The sequence below is a fragment of the Plecotus auritus genome, assembly GCF_963455305.1.
Source record: "Plecotus auritus genome assembly, chromosome: 5".
Taxonomy (NCBI): domain Eukaryota; kingdom Metazoa; phylum Chordata; class Mammalia; order Chiroptera; family Vespertilionidae; genus Plecotus; species Plecotus auritus.
In genome coordinates, this window is record NC_137776.1 from 7,050,125 (window position 1) to 7,071,231 (window position 21,107).

General features: G+C 47.1%; 1 protein-coding gene across 3 annotated transcripts in view; it reads right to left on the reverse strand.

Moving 5' to 3' along the window:
• Positions 1 to 20,374, reverse strand: part of HECW2 (HECT, C2 and WW domain containing E3 ubiquitin protein ligase 2) — a 286,809-nt gene extending 266,435 nt beyond the window's left edge. For 2 of the 3 annotated variants that reach the window (XM_080669554.1, XM_080669551.1), the window contains exon 1: positions 19,440 to 19,806. The gene's annotated coding sequence lies outside the window, so the exon portion shown is untranslated. Of the gene's footprint in view, positions 1 to 19,439; positions 19,807 to 20,211 lie in introns of those variants that run through there. The other variant, XM_080669552.1, reaches the window with a different exon arrangement.
• Positions 20,375 to 21,107: the final 733 nt, after the last annotated feature.

Consider the following 21,107-nt stretch of genomic DNA (forward strand, 5'->3'; position numbering starts at 1 on the left):
CCCTAGTAGGGGGAGGACGGGGGAAGGAAGTTCTTGCAGAATGCCAGCTGTCAGATGCAACAGGAATGACACAATTAGAAAATAACCCCTTTGCAACCTCAGTGTAACTGACTCAGGTAAGAGTCACATCTGAAAGCTGAAAGTACTTTAATATATATTTTATTGATTTCAGAGAGGAAGGGAGGGGGGCAGAGAGATAGAAACATCAATGATGGGAGAGAAATCACTGATCGGCTGCCTCTAGCACAGTGGTCAGCAAACTGTGGCTTGCGAGCCACATGCGGCTCTTTGGCCCCTTGAGTGTGGCTCTTCCAGAAAATACCACGTGCAGGCACGCACGTACAGTGCGATTGAAACTTCGTGGCCCATGCGCAGAAGTCGGTTTTCGGCTCTCAAAAGAAATTTCAATCGTTGTACTATTGATATTTGGCTCTGTTGACTAATGAGTTTGCTGACCACTGATCTAGCACACCTCCTACTGGGGATCGAGCCCGCAACCCAGGCATGTGCCCTGACCGGGAATTGAACCGTGACCTCCTGGTTCACAGGTCGACGCTCAACCACTGAGCCACCGTGGCCGGACATGGGGAAAGATTATTAAGGAACAGGATGCGTACATGATCTTGAGCATTATCTCACAGGTCGCCGACTAGTCGTAAAAGGACACGTGCACTGGTCCATGGGAAAGCTGCGGTGGCCACCACTGAGCAGGAGACCCCACTCCATAATCACCAACAGCAGGAGACTCGGGCCCCGTGAGCCTCCTGGTGGGGTGCCATGGGTGGTATCACCTCAGGTGTCTCTTTGCCAAAAATGCTTGACCTGAACCTAAAAAGTGGGGAACAGGCAGACAAATCCAAAATGTGGAACCACTGGTCGAAACTCTTCAAAGCAATGTCGCAAAACAGAACAGAAGGAAGACACAGGACAATCAGCACAATGCATGACATACTATTGCATCCTGGATTTTCCTTAAAAAGTGGTGGGATAATTTCAATATGTAACATATATGACGACGATATAATTGAGTTATGGTCCATTTTCTTAGGTTCAGCAACGATAATAACAATAATGATAATTTTGGGTAGGATAGAAAAATGTCTTTATTCTTAGGAAACATAGAAGTATGTAGAAGTGATGTGCAATGGTGTCTGCAAATTATTTTTTTAAGCTCAGAAAAAAATATATACATATGCAGAGAGGACAGAATGTTAACAGTTGATGGGATAGGTATAGATGAGAAGTGTATGAGTGCTTTTTCTTCTTTTGTCCGCTTTTTTGCAGATAAGTTTTCAATATTGATGATCAAAAATGAAGGAAAAATGTTTTTAACATTCATTAAATTTTTTATTCCCACTAAGGAGAAAAATAAATGGGACTACATCAAAATAAAAAGCTTCTGCACAGCAAAAGAAACCATCAACAAAACAATAAGAAAGCCCACTGCATGGGAGAACATATTTGCCAATGTGATAAGGGTTTAATCTCCAAAATTTATAAGGAACTTATACAACTTAACAAAAGGAAGATAAACGATCCAATCAAAAAATGGGCAAAGGACCTAAATAGACACTTTTCTAAAGAGGACATACAGAAGGCGAAGAAACATATGAAAACATGCTCAAAGTCACTAATCATCCGAGAGATGCAAATCAAAATGACAATGCGGTACCACCTCACACTTGTCAGAATGGCTATTATCAACAAATCAACAAACAACAAGTGCTGGCGAGGATGCGGAGAAAAAGGAACCCTAGTGCACTGCTGGTGGGAATGCAGACTGGTGCAGCCACTGTGGAGAACAGTATGGAGTTTCCTCAAAAAACTAAAAATGGAACTCCCATTTGACCCAGTAATCCCACTTCTAGGAATATATCCCAAGAAACTAGAAACACCAATCAGAAAGGATATATGCACCCGTATGTTCATAGTAGCACAATTCACCATAGCTAAGATTTGGAAACAGCCTAAGTGCCCATCAACAGATGAGTGGATTAGAAAACTGTGGTACATCTACACAATGGAATACTATGCTGCTGTAAAAAGGAAGGAACTCTTACCATTTGCAACAGCATGGTGGATCGGGGGAGCATTGTGCTAAGTGAAATAAGCCAGTCAGAGAAAGATAAATATCACATGATCTCATTCATTTGTAGAATATAATGAACAACACAAACTGATGAACAAAAATAGATCCAGAGACAGTGAAGCATCGATCAAACCGTCCAACCAGAAGGCAGGGGAGGGTGGGGAGAGGGGATAGAGATCAACCAAAGAACTTGTATGCATGCATATAAGCATAACCAATGGACACAGACACTAGGGGGGTGAGGGCATGTGCTGGGAGGGGGTGCTATGGGGGAAAAAGAAGACATATGTAATACCTTAATCAATAAAAAAAAATTTATTCCCCCTCAGCCTTATTTTTCCCATAAAAGCTCCTCAACCTCATGCCTCCTACTGCAGAAGTTTGTCCTTAGAATTAGGTAGCAATTACAGTTTTCTCTGCACTATGCATTCAGTATTACAAATCCATATAAACTGTGATTTTAAAAGTATTTGAAAATATAATAGAGCATCAAAAGTTTAATGAGCAGGATAGTCTAGTAGACAATACATTAAAGCTGAGTGCTAATTTTTGTTTCTGAGCTTTCGATTTTTTCCAAGGCAATCTCTTTCTTCAGAAACAGAGGAACCCTTGGGTGAAACTGAAAGCTGTCTTAGCAGAGTGACGACAAGGCTGGTGGCTGCATAAACGCCATTCCTGTCCGTCGTACCACATGTAACGATCATCGTGAGCTCGCCACAAAATAAGCCAGCAGTGATTCTACATACCAATAAAAAAAATATGAAGAGCTGCAGATTAAATCTCAACCTGAATTGGGGAAATTTATTCTAAAATTGATGGTGACAAAGCAGATGGCATGCATATCTCTTCTGGCATTTTGCCCAAGGAAGAGAAACCCAAGGGAACATTCTTATGCAACAAATGAACGCATTTTAGAGATGCTAAATTTAAAAAACAAAACCAAAACTTAAAATATTCTTCACTTGTTTATTTCTTATGTTCATATCATCAAACAAAGTAAGACATTAATACACAAATAGATTTAAAGGTCAATTTTCTTATTTTTAAAATACATTTTCAATGGAAATAGACTCCGATTTAACCAAATTAACATACAACCTCACATCACTAATGACAACCCCCTCACATCACTAATAACTGCCTGGTCGCTTTTTATCTTTATTCTTTGAACTAAAAACTGGCTTCTGCTAAGACTTGCTTTAAAATATATTAACAAATGATCCTTAACAACTGACAAGGTGAAATGAATAAGGAAACTAAAACCCAAAATAAATGTATCTTTCTTTGTTCAAAATAATAACAACTGGTTATGAAAGACTAAAGACAATAATTTGTTATAGATTTAAGTGTTTCTTTCTAACCGCCAATTGCAAATAATATGTAAAACATACTTTAAAAATCAGGTAATTTACAATATTAGCAAGTTTTCTCTCCTTTTGTATATATTTAAAACTATCGATAAAAATGGGGGGGTTCCTTTAAGTAGTAAGAGGTTTCATAGTTTATTCCCCCAAGTGACAATAAAAAAAATGTTTAAAATGAGAGGCATTTTAGAATTCTCACTTCTGCAGCAAACCTATATGCTAAAAATATCTTGCCAAATAAATGAACTGCTTCTAGCGATGACCCATTTTAAAAGAAAAATCTAACTAAAATTTCACAAGTGAAATTAAATTGCTCTAATGGACTACTTACCTCAAAACCTATTTATGTGTTATCTACATAAAAACCATTCTACGAAATAGTGTAAAACGTTTCATTAATAATACTTTTAAAAAAAATAAGCTGAACAAAAAGCCTAGGTAATACGCTTCTCTGTGGTCTCCATGTATTTAGTTCAGTGCCTTTTACTGCTTTCCATTTTCCAGAAGTCAATAAGGACAATGTTCCTGAAGTAAAATCAGCATTGCCTGAGCTCTCTCCGCATCAAAAATGAAAAAAGCAATAGTTCCTCTTGTCATTAGAAAACTATCTTCAGAGTTAACAGCTAATATTTACTAAGCATATTTTATATGCCAGAAACTGAATAAATAACATATGTGTTGCCTTAGCTAACCCTCCAGACAACCCTCTGAGGGAGAGACTATTATTAACACCATTTTGGAGAGGAGGAAATGGGAGATTCAGGTAAGTTAAGTACTGGAGAGATGGCCAGGCATTGCCCAAAATCTCATCTCCACTTCCTTCCTAGCAACATGGCTTTAGCTAGGCGTGTGACCATCCAGCCAGCGGGTGCACCGGCCAGCCCATGCAGTTGAGGTGTGGTCATGGACCAAGTCCTCACCAATGCTTCTCACTGGTGAACTAAGCTATCCATGAGTGGAAGTGACCCATGCACCTTCCAAGCCACGTGCTTCTCTCTCTTCTCACGGGCTGGAACCCACATGTGGGACTGAGACAGCTGCTACCCCACAGACAATGACAGCACCCTAAGGAGTGGCAGAGCCACAAAACAAAACGAAAGTGCTCATGTCTAGCACCTGCCCAGCCGGTGTGGCTCAGTGGTTGAGTGTCGACCTATGAACCAGGAGGTCACGGTTCGATTCCCGGGTTGCGGGCTCCATCCCCAGTGGGGGGCGTACAGAAGGCAGCTAACCAATGATTCTCTCTCATCATTGATGTTTCTCTCTCTCTCTCCCTCTTCCTTCCTTTCTGAAATCAATGAAAACATTAAAAAAAAAAATAGAGCGCCTGAAACCCTTGTCATTTCCAGGTGATGAGAATGTCTTCTGTTCTAATGAGGCAACTCTGAGTGGGCTATGGATGGCTCCTCCCCCCGGGCCTCCCCCGGCCCCCATTCTCCCGAAAAAGACAGGGGCTGAGATGGAGTTCATGCTCTCCCATGCCGCCTGGATAAAGCCTTCACAAAAATCCTCGTAGCATGGGGCTTGGAGAGCTTCCAGGGAGATGAGCACGTCCACAAGGGGAGGGTGACTCACCCCTACACCTCGGGGCAGGAGCTCCCCAACTCAGGATCCTCCCAGGCCTCGCCCTATGTGTCTCTTCTTCTGACTGTTCACCTATGTCAGGGGTGGGCAAACTTTTTGACTCGAGGGCCACCATGGGTTCTTAAACTGGACCAGAGGGCCGGAACAAAAGCATGGATGGAGTGTTTGTGTGAACTAATATAAATTCAAAGTAAAGGAGCGGAGGGGAGAGCAAGAGAACCGGATAGAACAGCCCGATCCGGCCCGCAGGCCGTAGTTTGCCCACGGCTGCTATGTCCTTTCTCGCACCCTCGGATACCCTGGTCCACGTGCATAAACACTGGCCTGAGTTCTGCGGGCGGCTCTTGCAAAGCAAAGTACCCCCCAAGGGAGGAGGTCATGGGAACCCCAGATGTGTGGCCACGTCCGACGGAAGTTGTGGGCCACCTGGGCCCCTCCTACGTTCCGTGGGCGTCGGAGATGGGAAGCGGTCATGAGACTGAGCCCTTCACCGTGGGGCCTGGCGCGACTCCGGCTAGAAGGTGTCCGAATGGAGTGAAACCTCAGGGCACCCATCTGGTGTCCAGAGAATTGCTTGGTGGGGGGGAAGCCTCCAACATTTGGTGACTAGAAGTGTCGGAAGTAAAGTATTCTGGGTGCGAGTAACGAGACAGAGAACAAAAACAAAGAACAGCGCAGCAAACCTGGGGAGGGAGGAAAGTCTGACTTAGAGTTTCCATGTCATGTTAGTTGAAATGGCCATTTCCCAATAAAAACTGACAACACACAAACAATCAAGGAAATACAGCCCATCCACAGAAAACAAAGTAGTAAGTCAGAAAGGGACTCGGGCCAAAGAGGACATACAGATATGCAAAGGGGCCCAAGGTCACGGCTCATCGGGGAAGTGCAAGTCAAAACCGCAAGGAGATGTCACCTCGCCCCTGTCAGAAGGCGGCGAGTGTGGGCAAGAGCGTGGCCAACAGGCAACCCCCGTGCGCTGCTGGCGAGACTGCAGACTGGCGCGGCCGCTGTGGAGAACAGGAGGAGTTTCCTCAAAAAATGGAACTGCCTTGTGATCCAGCGAGTCCACTCCCGGGAATATGTGCACAGAAACCCAAAACACTCATTCGAAAGAATATATGCACCCCTCTGTTCACTGCAGCATTGTTGGATTTAAAAGCCAACTGAATAAGGTAATAATTATAAAAGATGACTTTATGCTGTATAAAACAAGGAATGGGGCTATAATACAGTTTTTGTATACTTTTGAAATTAAGCTGAAATTCATCTGAACTAGATTGTTTTATGGTAAGAAGTTCGTTGTAACCCCCAGGGCAACCACTAAGAAAATAACTCCAAAAGAAAATCATAATATCATCAGGAATGATGAAGTAAAGGTCGACGAAAATTTTCTTCTCCAGAAAAGCAACCAGAGACTTAAAACGATACACTAGGAAATATATATTTAACACAAGACAACACAGTTATGGAGGAATCTGGGAATTTAAAAAAAAAAATAGAAGACCTCACAGAAAACCAATAGCAAGAAGGCAAACATATGCTATGTGATTATCAGTAATTAAATTACATATAAATAAATCCTCCATAAAAAGGCAGAGATTGTCAGAATACATATTTTAAATGATAACACTATATGCTGTATCAAAGAGACACTTTAGACTCAGAGATACAAGTAGGATGAAAGTAAAAGGATATAAAGATATGCCATGCAAACAGTAACCAAAAACAGAATTACAGTGGGAATACTAATATCAAACAAAATAGACAGTATGACAAAAAATGTTACTAGAGAGAAAGAAGGATATTTTTATAGCAAAAGAATGGGTAAATTCCAAAAAAATGCATAATGATTATAAACATATGTGCACCTAACAAAAAGGCTACAGAATACAAACATAAAAACTACCAGAGCTGCAGGGAGAAGTTGCCAATTTAACAACAGCTGGAGGGGCCATTATTCCACTTTCCATAATGGATAGAACAATCAGAAGATCAACAAGGATAGATATGACACCAAACGCACAAGTGACACTGTCAAGAAAGTGAAAAGACAATCCACAGAGTAGGAAAAATTGTTCAAGTCATATGTCTCACAAGGATCTGGTATCCAGAATATAAAAATAATTTGTACAATCCTATATAATAATCCTATATAATAAAAGGGGAATATGCAAATTGACCGTAACAGCAGAACAACCAGTCACGATGACACGTACTGACCACCAGGGGGCAGATGCTCAATGCAGAAGCTGCCCCCTGGTGCTCAGTGCGCTCCCACAGGGGGAGTTCCCTTCAGCCACAAAGCCGGGCTGACGGCTGCGAGCACAGCGGCAGTGGTGGGAGCCTCTCCCGCCTCCACAGCAGCGTTAAGGATGTCCAACGGCGGCTTGGGCCTGCAGTCAGACATCTCCCGAGGAATCCTGACTGCCAGCTTAGGCCCAGTCCCCCAGGGAGCGGTCCTAAGCCACCAGGTGGACATCCCCTGAGGGCTCCCAGGCTGCCAGAGGGATGTCTGACTGCCAGCTTAGGCCCAGTCCCCCAGGGAGCGGTCCTAAGCTGGCAGGTGGACATCCCCTGAGGGCTCCCAGGCTGCCAGAGGGATGTCTGACTGCCAGCTTAGGCCCGATCTCCAGGGGAGCAGGCCTAAGCCAGCAGGTGGACATCCCCCGAGGGATCTCAGACTGCGAGAGGGTGCAGGCCGGGCTGAGGAACCCCCCCCCCCCCACGAGTGCACGAATTTTCATACACCGGGCCTCTAGAATAAAAATAAAGTAGATAAATAACCATTTTTAAATCAGCAGAGGATGTGAACAGACATTCCTTCAAAGAATATATATAAATGCCAATAAGCACACAAAAAGATGATCGACATAATTAGCCATTAGGGAAAAGCAAATCAAAACCACAATGAAATCCCACCTCGCATCCTGGGGTGGCTAAAATCCAAAAGGAAAACCAATAACAAGTGCTGGCAAGGATATAAAGAGACTGGAACCTGTACACATCGTTGGCTGGAGTGTAAAGATGGGTGCACTCACTTTGGAAAACTGTTTGGCAGAACCCCAAAATGATGAATGTAGAGTTACCATACAACCCAGCAACTCTACTCCAAGGTGCGTACCCAGGAGAAATTTAAACGTATAGCCACACAAAAACGTTTACACAAATGCTCATAGCAGCATTATTCATAATAGCCAGGAAGTGAAAACATCTCGACTGTTCATCACCCAATGGACAGATATGGTATACCCATACAACGTAATTTTATTTGGCTAGAAAAGAGCCAAGTACTGCTATAACGTGTCAACCTTGAAAGCATTATGATAAGTGAATGATGCTGGTCACCAAAGACTCCACAGTATACAATTCTAACATGAAATGTCTAGAATACGCAAATGTATAGAGACAGAAAGCAGAGTAGTGGTTACCCTGGCTTGGGGAGTGGCTGCTAATGGGCACTGAGTTTCTCCGGGGGTGATGAATTACACAGAGGTGATGGTTGCACAGCTTTGTAAATATAGTAAAACCACCTTGAATGATATACCTTAAAATGGTGAATTTCATGGTATTGAATATCTCAATAAAGCTGTTGTTTTTTTTAATCCGTACGGAAAATGAATACCTGCAGAATGACTTTCCAAAAGAGAAAACAAATTATATTTTGTCTTATAATCAGTCAGGGCAACAAACATTCACTGACCCAGACTGTGCTAGATGCTGGGGATGCAGAGACAGACAATCAACAATCCGGACCCACAGGGACTTTGGTTGTTAACGAGAAAAAAATCAGTACTAAGGCTTTGGAAAGAATTTTGATGCCTTCCCTTAGTTTTTCACTCTCAAAATATACAAAATGCCAATTTTTAACCTAACAAACTATAATTAAAAACCCAATTCCAACAAACATTAAATATTAGCAGCTGCCCAAATCAACAACCGGATGCCAAAGATAAATTAACTCAAATTCTATCTCCAGTCACACCTCTCTCCCAGCACAAGAAGGTCCAGGTAGGGTCTAGCCTCGGCCTTGACTACCCTTTGCAGTGTGTATCCCTAGCTTGAGGGCGCCAAGAAATGTCCAGGTCTCCATTCCCACCAGCATCCCAACCCAGGCTTCCTTCCATCTCAGACTTTCAGGACCGACGTTGTATTCCTTTGGCCATCTACCTCTTTCCTTCAAACATGGTTAGTTACTGAGGTTCTTCATGTATATATTTTAAGTCAGGTCATCAAAGAAAACGCAGTTCCCTTCTTTTATATATTTTATTTCTTTTTATTTAAATATATTTTTATTGAATTCAGAGAGGACGGGAGAGGGAGAAAGAGATAGCAACATCAATGATGAGAGAGAATCATTGATGGGCTGCCTCCTGCACGCCCCACACTGGGCATGTGCCCTGACTGGGAATCGAACCATGACCTCCTAGTTCATAGGTCGACACTCAACCACTGAGCCACGCCGGCCAGCCTTTTTATTTCTCTTACTTTAGTAAAAATCCCGAAGGGTCCCGCCAGGACCGTAGCACTTCTAGCCGTGCTTGGTGGCCGACACTAAGCAAGCCAGGAATCCTGCCACCTCGGATGCTTTGTTGCTCCAGAACGGGGCTGTAAAACAGATGCAGGGAACATGTGGATTTTGTGTGGCCTGAGCTGTTCTAAAAACATTTTAATTACCAACGTATTACAGTCAAGAGATGCTTTACATACAAATGTACATCTTTAGCTTCCTCTGAAAAATCCGAGGACACAAAATTCCCACGTGGCAACAGTTGGGTGAGCTGAGTGATGACACGTCTTTGTCCTCTGATAAAGAACGTCTCTTCTCTCTATGATCCTCGCCGCTTCACAAGCTTTCCACGCACAACGCATGCAGTTGGTTCCATCTGTGACCTGCTGCCTCTGGAGGGGGTGGATTCTAGATGAGCCCAAATCCCCAAAAGTCAGAGTTGTTTCCCATCATAAAGAGATGCCCCCCCCCCCCCCCCCCCCCGCTTCTCTTTGGTTGTAGGCTGGTGGCCACGTCCTCTACCTTTGCCAAGCTCTCCTGGTGTCTCCCTCCAACAGCTGCCTCACCTCCTCGGAATCACCGTCTTGTCTATCATCTGGGTATCACCCACCTACGGAATTACTCCAGGGCACGCCTGGCCTGGCAGCCTGCTCCGAGAAGCGTAAGTGCAGGCCACGTGGCGGACAGCACTGAGGATCTCAGCCATAGACCGAAAGATCTGCATTTCCAGATTACTGCTCGTTGCAGGTAGATGTTCCGCCTCACTTCCTGGATTCTGAGTTAAAACAACAGTTCTCCAACTCACCGTGCACACGACACATTTGGGGATCCTGTTAAAACGCAGATTCTGATTCCGTGGGTCTGGCCCAGGGTCTGAACGTCTGCATGTCTAGCAAGGCCCCAGGTGACCAGATGCTGATGGTGTGTGGACTGCACTTGGAAGAGCAGGAAGTTAGCAAACTTACAAAAGGAGAAGGCGGTTTCTGAGATGAGAATTATCTGAATGAATCAGACCTCCAAGACTTGACTTCCTGCCATTTTAAAACTTCAAAAATGTTAATCTTTTAGCATCTGTGCCAACTTAATATCGGACTTACATAAATAATAGCCGTTCATAATGGTCCGTGAGAAAAAACAAACAGATGGTTCCTTCAGTCATCAGGCATTGATTATTGCATATTCATTATGTGATCAATACTTGGCATTCTACAGAGGGGTCGGCCAACTTGCCATATATTCAGAGTGCTTAAAGTCTAGTTGACGAAAAGACTACCGGGAATAAGCAGTGGGCCACCTAAAGCACCACCTAATCGCTCTCCCACTGGTGATCCCCAGGCAGGGTGCCACATCTGCATCGGGGGGGGGGGGTGGGCAGAGATGTCAAATCAAACACACTTCCCACTAACACCCCCCCCCAAATTATGATGCTCACTGTACCCCCCCCGTTCCGGTCAAGCACTGGCAAAGGAAGCTGCATTTACTTTGAGGAATGCCTTCTTCTTCAGAAGGCTAAGGTGGGAGAAGAAGATGAAAACAATGATTTTACTTGCTTTCGGGAAGACAGTGGGGATGTGGAGCCTGGAGAAGTAAGCAGAATTGGTGGGCCTTCCAGGTGGGAGGCCTATGCAAAGAGAACCCAAGAATACTAGAGACCCTTCATGTGTCCCAGCTTAGGTCAGGGGCAATACAGATCACGTCCTGAACACCTCTGAGTATCACGTCCATTTGTCTGAAATGAGGCCAAGCCTCAGGCAAAAGTATAAGAAAGGTCATGTCCAATGGGGTCGTGACCTCTTCACACCTGTACCCCAAGTCCCCCAGTATCTTCAAGCAAAATCCTAAAGCCAAGTTCCTCCCACCATGGGTCTCTATAGGCTCCCAAATACCCATCGGAATTACTGGGCCCAAGTTCCATATCTGTGTGCTTTCATCCTTCCAATGGGTCACTGACAAGGAATATGCTTATTTAAAGGACTATTACTGAAAAAATTACCACCTTAACCCATTATGATCAGTATAGACCTCCTACTCCTTTAACAAAAAAAGTTCCTAGTGCTAAGATTGTAGCAGAACATTTGTTTGTTTTTTAATATATATATTTTTTATTTCAGAGAGGAAGGGAGAGGGAGAGAGAGATAGAAACATCAATGATGAGAGAAAATCACTGATTCATTGAGTGAGCCCACAACCCAGGCATGCGCATTTGACTGGAATCGAACTTGGGACCCTTCAGGCCACAGGCTGACGCTCTATCCATGGAGCCAAACCAGCTAGGGCTATGGCACAATGTTTTGTTAACAATTCTTCCTTCCTGCCCGGCCTCGGCATGGCTCACTGTGGGAAAGTGTATTTCTGACAGATGCCACTTGATGTGAGAGAACTCGTTGCTAATCATTGCAGTGAAGAAATATATTTCCTACTCTACGGGTAAAATATTACGTGAGCGCAATTCCCTAAACAGCCAGCGTCCATCTGCATCGAGAAGAAGTGTTAGACTCCCTGCCCATCACTTGGCCTCACATACTCAAGGATCCCAATTTCACTGCATCCAGTTTTCCCTCTTTCTGTTAGTATTTCCTCAAGATCAGGGGCCCTTTATCTTCTCTGTGAAAGGAGCAGCCTGCAAATGGGCTTCTAGATCAGGGGTGGGCAAACTTTTTGACTCGAGGGCCACAATGGGTTCTTAAACTGGACCGGAGGGCCGGAACAAAAGCATGGATGGAGTGTTTGTGTGAACTAATATAAATTCAAAGTAAAGGAGCGGAGGGGAGAGCAAGAGAACTGGATAGAACAGCCGGATCCGGCCCACGGGCCGTAGTTTGCCCACGGCTGTTCTAGGTGCAACTTCTGTTCTTCACAAAGCCATCACCTTCTTCTCTGAACACAAAACCAGTGCATCGCCAGTCCTACCCCCTGGCTAACTGTCCCAGGTTCATGAATAATGGTTCACGAAAAGAAAGACCTCTTCGCTGAAACCGGTTTGGCTCAGTGGATAGAGCGTCGGCCTGCGGACTGAAGGGTCCCGGGTTCGATTCCGGTCAAGGGCATGTACCTTGGTTGCGGGCACATCCCCAGTGGGGGGTGTGCAGGAGGCAGCTGATCGATGTTTCTCTCTCATCGATGTTTCTAGCTCTCTATCCCTCTCCCTTCCTCTCTGTAAAATGTCAATAAAATATATTTAAAAAATAAAAAAAAAGACCTCTTCGCCTCCTAGCTCGAGTTTTCAGAGATAAATGAACAAAGCCTCGCACCAAACACTCCTCCCTGAACAGATGCCAAGAGCTGATTCATCCTCTGCAGGACAACGGTGGTTTCATCCAACCATAAAGTGAAATGCCCACTGGCATGTACTTGATAGTAATCGCTCTTTCACACTCTTACTCCGCTGATATTATGCAACAGCCAACCGTGTCATCTGACAAAGGAACTCTGTCAATACCTTCTGGTTTCTCTCTAAGGATAATGCGTGTCTTGAACCTCCCAGCTGACTTTCCAAGTGTCTTTTCAATAATATGACTCATTTTTGCTCCAAGGATCCTCTAACGATGCTACTAGAGTTCTGGTCTCTTACCTTCAGGTAGCAAAATAGCATACATTAATTTTGTCATGGAAAGCTTTCTTGTGGGTGTGTCCTGGAAAACTTCAATGGTGTAACAGAGCAGCCACTGTGCTTTGTTTGAAAATGACACCAAAACACCCATGGCTTCATGCCACGATTAGACAACGTTTCATAACAGGCCATGACTGGGGATTAGGAGCAAGTGGATGGTAAACCCTACAGTAAACAGTTCTGAGACAGTCACTGTCACTCTTCCACGTGCACTTTTCCATTTCAGATACCGTTCTGAAACTGTCGCTCCCACAGATTCCCTTGTTTTTATACATAGAGATTCGCATTTTATATTGGCGAGATCCGCGTCTCTCAGTATGTTTATGATGTACTGAACTGTGGCATTTACATGACTATTCTCATCACTACTTTCACTCCTCCATGAACCACTTTTGAGCTACGGATCTATTTTTGTGAAATGGGGATCCAACTGAAGACCAGCGACAACAAAAATGGTATTTTTTTTAAATATTTTTTTATTAAGGTATTATATGGGTACATATTTTACCATTGCCCCCCCCACCCCACTCCCATACATGCCCTCACCCCCCAATGTTTTGCATCCGTTGGTTACTCTTATATGCATGCATATAAGTCCTTCAGTTGATCTCTTATTTCAAAAATGGGATTTTAACAAATGAACCACAAGCAGGTGATACAAAAAGTATACTAGCCAAGATAAAGTGCACCATATGTAATGCAAGCTATATTAACCAGTGCAGTTTTCATAGCACAGACCCAATTTTTAATATTGTGAGTTTTAAGAACATAAGATTTCTCCTACAATCGTAAACACTCTCATACGTGCTCCGTCACTCCTACACCGCCTTTCTGATCTCATTTCCAACTACCCCCTGGCCACCCCGCCCCATCTTGCTCGTCTTTGAACACATCCAAATACGTTCTCACCTTTGGACCTTCGCAATGGCTGTTCCCTCTGCCTGGAACACCCACCCTCAGGCATCCACAGCAGTAAGCTCTCCCGCCTCCTCTGAAGTCTTTGCTAAGGTCTCTTTCACCAGGAAGCCTACTCAACCATGTGTACCTTGCTCTACTTTCCCTTTTTTCCAAAGCCCTTGCCTCCTTACCTGGCATGCTATATAATTTACTTATTTATCTGGTCTATTATCTGTCTCCCACTCCCATCCCTCCATTCCCAAGGGCAGGGATCTTTGTTTTATTCATTGGTATGTCTCGGCACCTCGATCAGAGACTGAATCACAGAAGGTGCTCAATAAATAGGAGTGAAATGAATGAATGAAATTTCTCATTGCTTTTTCTTTCTGACCACCCAATTGTCTGTGGATCTCCCTTTGAGACTTACACAGAAAATGGAGAGCTAGCCAAGATTTTCAAGCAAGAAAATTATACCAACAGATCAGTATTTTAATTACACAGGTGAGAAGATGAACTAAAGTTTGCAAAGGCTGGGTGCAGAGAGTTTAGCTGAAAAGTCAATCCTTGAAAGAGATGATGAAGGCCACAGTTTTCCAAATGACTAGGCCTTCTTAACTGGTTCATTTCAACCCCACCATATACATATCTATAGATATATGATCAATGTTTGTATAAATATATATATATATAGGATATATGATCAATGTTTGTATAAACATATATATAAGTATATATGCATGCACACACATAAATATATATGATGAACTAATCTAGAAGCTAAGGACATTTTTCTATCCTATGGGTATTCTTCGGATAAAAGCTAATGACACCCTGGCCAGTGTGGCTCAGTTGGTTGAGCATCATCCGTGCACGGAAAGGTCGCTGGTTCAATTCCTGGTCAGGGCACATGCCCGGGTTGCAGGCTCAATCCCCGGTAGGGGGTGTGCAGAAGGCAGCTGATTTCTCTCTCACATCAATGCTTCTCTCTCTCTCTCTCTCTTTCTCTCTCTCTCTCTCTCTCTCTCTCTCTCCATCTCCCTTACTCTCTCTAAAAATCAACAAAAATCTTTAAAAAAAAAAAAACTAATGACTTGGGTCATAGTTAAGACAACCATATTTCAGTTTTCCTGGGAGAGCCCCGGGTTATATAGTTCTTGATATAGTTCAAGGACTCTCAAAAATGTCCTTGTCTGGACACAAAAAAATTACATAGTCATCTACTTATAAAAGAAATACATAAATTTCTTCTTATTCAGACATGCCGCCCAAGCTTCTGAGGATTGGAAGGGAGTAAGGAAAAGGTGACAGCCATAATTAATTGGAACACCTAGGCCACCACTGCCACTGAACTATTCAAGACCGACGATTCTTTAGCAAAGGAGCACAGCTGTTGCAGAAATGGGTGCCACGAACCATATATCCAGCTTTGGAACCAAACCCCTACCAGGCCACCGGCACAATCTCACACCCCTATGAAAATGATCCCCCGGGGAGCAGGCTCCACCCTTCTCCCCTGCAAGCCCTCCGCACCAAGAGCTGGGACCCAAACCCGAGGCGGGGGTCAGAAGAGAGGACAGAACACAAGGGCTCTCCCATCAGCCTCGTGGCCCAGAGAGCTTGGAACCTTGGAGTCAAGTCCCCGCAACAACCCCTGTGCCCTGAACTCTCAGTAAATCTCCGGAACCTGGACCAGACACTAGGTCAGCCTTGGGCAAACTACGGCCCGCGGGCCGGATCTGGCTGTTCTATCCGGTTCTCTTGCTCTCCCCTCCGCTCCTTTACTTTGAATTTATATTAGTTCACACAAACACTCCATCCATGCTTTTGTTCCGGCCCTCCGGTCCAGTTTAAGAACCCATTGTGGCCCTCGAGTCAAAAAGTTTGCCCACCCCTGCACTAGGTCCTGAAACGTTGACTCCCATCTGCTGGAGCCATGCGCCCAGCAGGTCCACAGGCAGGTTTTGCTGAGCTGCTCTCCCAAGTCACAAGAGTTTTCCCACTTCGCGTCAGGCCTGGGTGAATGGGGAAGTGTTCATTCTCATGGTTCTTGAAGACAATAATAGCATAGGCGTAGGGCCACTCTAGACACTTAACAACTGAAGGATGCAACTACTTTATTTCCTATATATATTAATAGGTGGCAAGCGATCCATTTACCTTCTTTTTCTATCTCGCTTGCTATTTTTTTCCATATGCATATATTATTTGTTTGTTTTTACTTTTTTTAAAAAAATATTTTATTGATTTTTTACAGAGAGGAAGGGAGAGGAATAGAGAGTCAGAAACATTGATGAGAGAGAAACATCGATCAGCTGCCTCCTGCACACTCCCCACTGGGGATGTGCCCGCAACCAAGGTACATGCCCTTGACCAGAATCTAACCCGGGACCCTTCAGTCCGCAGGCTGACTGACGCTCTATCCACTGAGCCACACCGGCCAGGGCTGTTTTTACTTTTCTTATCTTTGCATTAAATAAGAGACTGCAATAAAGCAAGACTCAAAATGTGAGGTCAGGAGAGGGTGGTAAACAGTCAAGATTCCTTAACATGTAGAATGATCATATGATTTATCACCCAAACCAGGACGCTTTGACCTATGAAAGGGGATGCATTGGATAGTTTGATAAGTGAGGCCAACAGGAATAAACTGGGGCTGTTGCAGGCAAACCAGGAGGTCTGGCCACCCTTCCGATCCCTCACTCATACCCTCATACCAGAGACATCCTGTGCGCCAAGACGCAACCCCCGCCTCCGTCGGGTCTCCAAAATGCAAATGCAGTTCTCTCTCGTGCATGCCAGGTCTGTCTTTCCACCATGGAGCTGGCAATTCCCTACCCAACACACCATGCAAAACTGGTTCCATGTTTACCCACGGAAGCAGGCAGCAGCACGCCAGGGCGTGGACCAGGCCAGGTCCACGGCAAGCCCGAGGTCTGGAGCTTCAGGTTCCTCTTAAAGGAACACTTCACGAGAGACAGCAGCCTGGTAAGATGGTACCCAGGTACCAGCCACAGATTTAACGAGTATTTTGAACGACAGATCCTTTCACTGATGCCAGAGCACAGTGGACAGAGCCCCAAAGCCACCTCTCCTGCAAAACACATTCATCCAGAAGAAAGGCCAGAGCATCTGTCCTCAACCCCAGGTAACAACCTCCGTTGCTTTGCCTTTTGCTGAGGTCCGTGATGGACAAGGCTTTAAGAGAATGAGAAAATGTGCGCATTGCCCACGTGAAACAGAGCCAATGCTTACGTTCATTCCACACTTCCTGTTCAGAGGGGGTCCAACATTGCTCATGCTCTTCATCAAACTGTGTCCTGGGGCTGGCGAGTATTAACTTGCTGGGACCTCTTCCCTCACATGCTCAGAGGGAAGACCAATTTTGTGGCCGAGCTGTGATGTGCAGCCCGTAAAGAATCTACAGCGGTGGTAGGAGCCGGAACACTCCGCTCGCTCATCGCAAATGTTCAGAATGACGCCGGTTTCTTCACAGACCCCACAGCCATTCACAAAGCTGCATGGCCAAAGGCTGCTCAAGGCTGTGATGGAGGCCATGGGAAAGCTATCCATAGCTGGGGGGGGGGGGGGGGGGGCAGCAAATCCTGAGAGTTGGGAACCACCTGTCCTGGCGATGGTGGAAGAAACTCCTTTAGAATTAATGGAATTAATGCAGTTGCATTAAAGCCCTTTCAGCTAGCCGACACCATGCGTCCAAGGAGCCATTTGTGAAATGAACAAGAGCTCAGGAGCTTACAACTGTCTTCCCCCCTAAGTGGTACCATCGTATTAAATTCAAAGACATTTTTTTGTTGTTAATATAACTGTTTAAACTGCTTCACCTAACCACAAGTGAGACCAAAGTGTGCCAACAAATAACCCAAACAAACAGCTTCATGAAGACTTTTTAAATGTACAGAGAAAGGAGAATTGAACTGGTTAGGCTGCTGGTCTCCCTTGAAAGATCAAGACTGTGTTTTCCCCACCCTCTACCCCACCCCACTCCATCTCCCAACAGTGAGGTGGCTAACTTGGCAGGGACACAATGACCCTTTATGCTAGGCTCCCCATGTGAGGGAGGCCATCTGCCTCCCACACTATATAAACAATCCCTACAGGAATCTGCTGATGACCAAACAGATTAGCAACCTCCAGATTGTCACACCATGAATAACATCCTCATCCAAATGAAGCCTCTTGCTTCCATAAGGACAAACATGAGCCTGATAACTGACCCTTCTTTGTCTATAGGTAATGTAGGTGTCCCTTTAAAGATAATCTCTCAGAACACACAGCCATCTGTGAGGGCCGGGGGGAGCTCTCTCTAGGCAAAGGAAAAAGGAGAAATAGTAAAAAGAAAATCATACTTGCCTGGCCAGGGTGGCTCAGTGGTTGAGCCTTGACCTATAAACCAGGAGGTCATGGTTTGATTCCCGGTCAGAGCACATGCCCAGGTTATGGGCTCGATCCCCAGTGTGGGGACTGCAGGAGGCAGCCGATCCATGATTCTCTCTCATCATGGATGTTTCTATCTCTCTCTCCCTCTCCCTTCCTCTCTGAAATCAATAAAAATATTTTTTAAAAAAAAAGAAAAGAAAATCATACTTGTCAGACAAACAATTGAGTATATGAAATTTCACCAGGTCTGATAGAGGACTCTACTAATGACGTTACAATCTTTTTCTAAATGACCAAGCACAGGAAACTACTCAGGAAGAGACAAGCGCCACACTCCGACAAAGGAATAGGTACCCTGAGCATCCAAAGTTTGCTGGACTCCAGGACAGTGAACGCAGAGACACACCAACAGGCTAACGCCTCGGGGAAGTTTGCCTGCTGCCCACCTGTATCTAGGACGATCGCAGACGCGTGCTTCCTCCAAGTTCTAGATCTATTGACCCCTGTAACTCTGTGAGCCCCTGCAGGGTCCCCACAGACGTCCCACTGTGAAGGAGAGAAACGCGCCTGGAAAGACGTTCCTAAAACTAAGAGGAATCAGCGCGGAAAACACTGGAGCACCGCTGGCAGAGAGGCAGGGCGCGGGGAGCCCGCCTCTGCAGTCGCACGGCCTCGCGGGCGCCTGCGTCTTCATCCGCAGCCCGGCTCCTCCAGGCCCGAGCCAGCGAGGCAGCTCCGACCCGTTCCAGCCGAGAGGAAACGCAGCCTCCGCTCCCCCAGCGCTGCTCCCCCACCGATGCTCCCAGCCCCGAAGTGCGCGCCCAACCCGGGGTGACCAACCCGGACGCGCGTCCAGACTCCCACCCGCGCTCAGGGCAGCGGGAGGCAAAATGTCAAATGAATGACCGCGGTGGAGCGCCAGCAGGAAAACAAAGCCGCCCCCGCGGTCCGGTACCTGCGGCGGAGGGCCCGGCGCGGGCGCGCACTCACCGGGCTCCGCGGACGGGGACGGGGACGGGCGCGGGGCCTCCCGCAGTCGTCGATGTCGGGACCCGCGCCCGGGTGCTCTCCGCCGGTCCGCGCGCCGCGGGGAAGCTGGCGGCCGGAGCGCCGCTGCGCGTCGCATGCAGCTCCTGGCTGCGGCGGCCGCTGCCACGGGGCCGAAGGACCGTGCGCCGCCGTCTCCGCCCCGGGACCCACGGCAGCGACCGGAGGAGAGACGCGGCAGGAGCGGGGCGCGCCCTCAGCGGCCGTCCCCGCCGCCTCCCGCCGTGGGCCGGGGCTGTACCCGCCTTTGTGTTGGCATCGTCCTCGGCTCCCACGGACCTGGCGCGCCTCCGGCAGCTCCTCGGGCCGCTCCGCGCCGCCGCCCACCGGTTACGCCGCGCCCCCCGCGCCACCCGCGGATTGTGCCGAGTCAGCAGCGGCGGCGGCGGGGACGCGCGGAGCCATGGCTCCCGCCCGCGCTCCAAGACGCCGGGTTCGGGCGCCGCGAGGTCCAGGCGCAGCTCGGCGGCCCGGGGAGGCGCGTCCCCGATCGGCCCGCAGCGCCCGGCTCGCCGCCGCTCGTTCTCCAGGCGCCGCCCGCGAGCTCTCCGTGCGCAGGCCCGCTGGGCCCCTCTCGCGGCTCCCCGCCGGCTGCCCGGCCTCCCTCCCGCCACCACCTCCTTCCCGCCACCACCTTCCTCCGGCCCGCGGGCCCGACGCCCGCCTCCACCCCCTGCGCCCCGGCCCCTGGAGGGCGAAGGGCCCGGCCGCTCACCTCCGGCAGCGCCGGCGCCTCTCCCGCCGGACGCCAGGGCAGCATCTGCCCGCATCTCCCTGCGGGGCGCGCGGCTGGGGGCCTTCGGCACGTCGGGGACCCAGGGAGGAGACGGGGAGAGGACGGGAGGGACAGGCAGACCTTGGCCAGCGGGACCTTCCCGGGAAGGTGAGCGGGCGGGTGCGGCGGGGCGCAGACGAATCCGAGGCTGCGGAGGATCCAGCTGCTCCCCTGCGGCGCGAAGGGCAGGATTGCGAACGGCGACGCGGCGGAGGGAGGGGGCCCTCCGAGGTCGTGCTCCCAGACTCTTCCTAAATCCCACGGAAAAGCTGAATGGAGGGGTGTCATGCCTCGATTTCCCCAACTGCAAGGGCAAGACCGTAATACTCCTGTCACCTACACGGGGCGTGGTCACGATTAAAAATGGATTATTGGAAGCGCTCTGAGCTACTTTACCTAAAGAGGGCACTAAAATGTAAAAATGTACTATATTAATATTTCCGGCTTTCTCTATGCTGCTTCTGTGGCATCTCCATTGGCTCAGTCCCCCTTGGGGGAAGAGTGTAAAAACGCTGAGATGTAGGGACATTGCCCCCTATGCGTGGTATCTACCCAGGTATGGGAACGATTTACTGGGTTTGACAGTTTAACAACTGTACCTGTATGGAGGAGGTCCCAAAACACCCCCCCAAAAAAAAAAAAAATAGTGGATATCGTAATTTGGCTTTTTTAAAATATGTGCTCTCTCGGTATTCATCTCTCCCCCTTCTCTGGCAACTGGGGCGGGGGGGGGGGGGAGAACTGCCCTTCCCCCTGGCGCAGGTGTCTTCCTGGTACCAAGATCCTAACACCTGCTACCTCCCACCTCCGACCCAGCTCGTCATCGTCTTACAGAC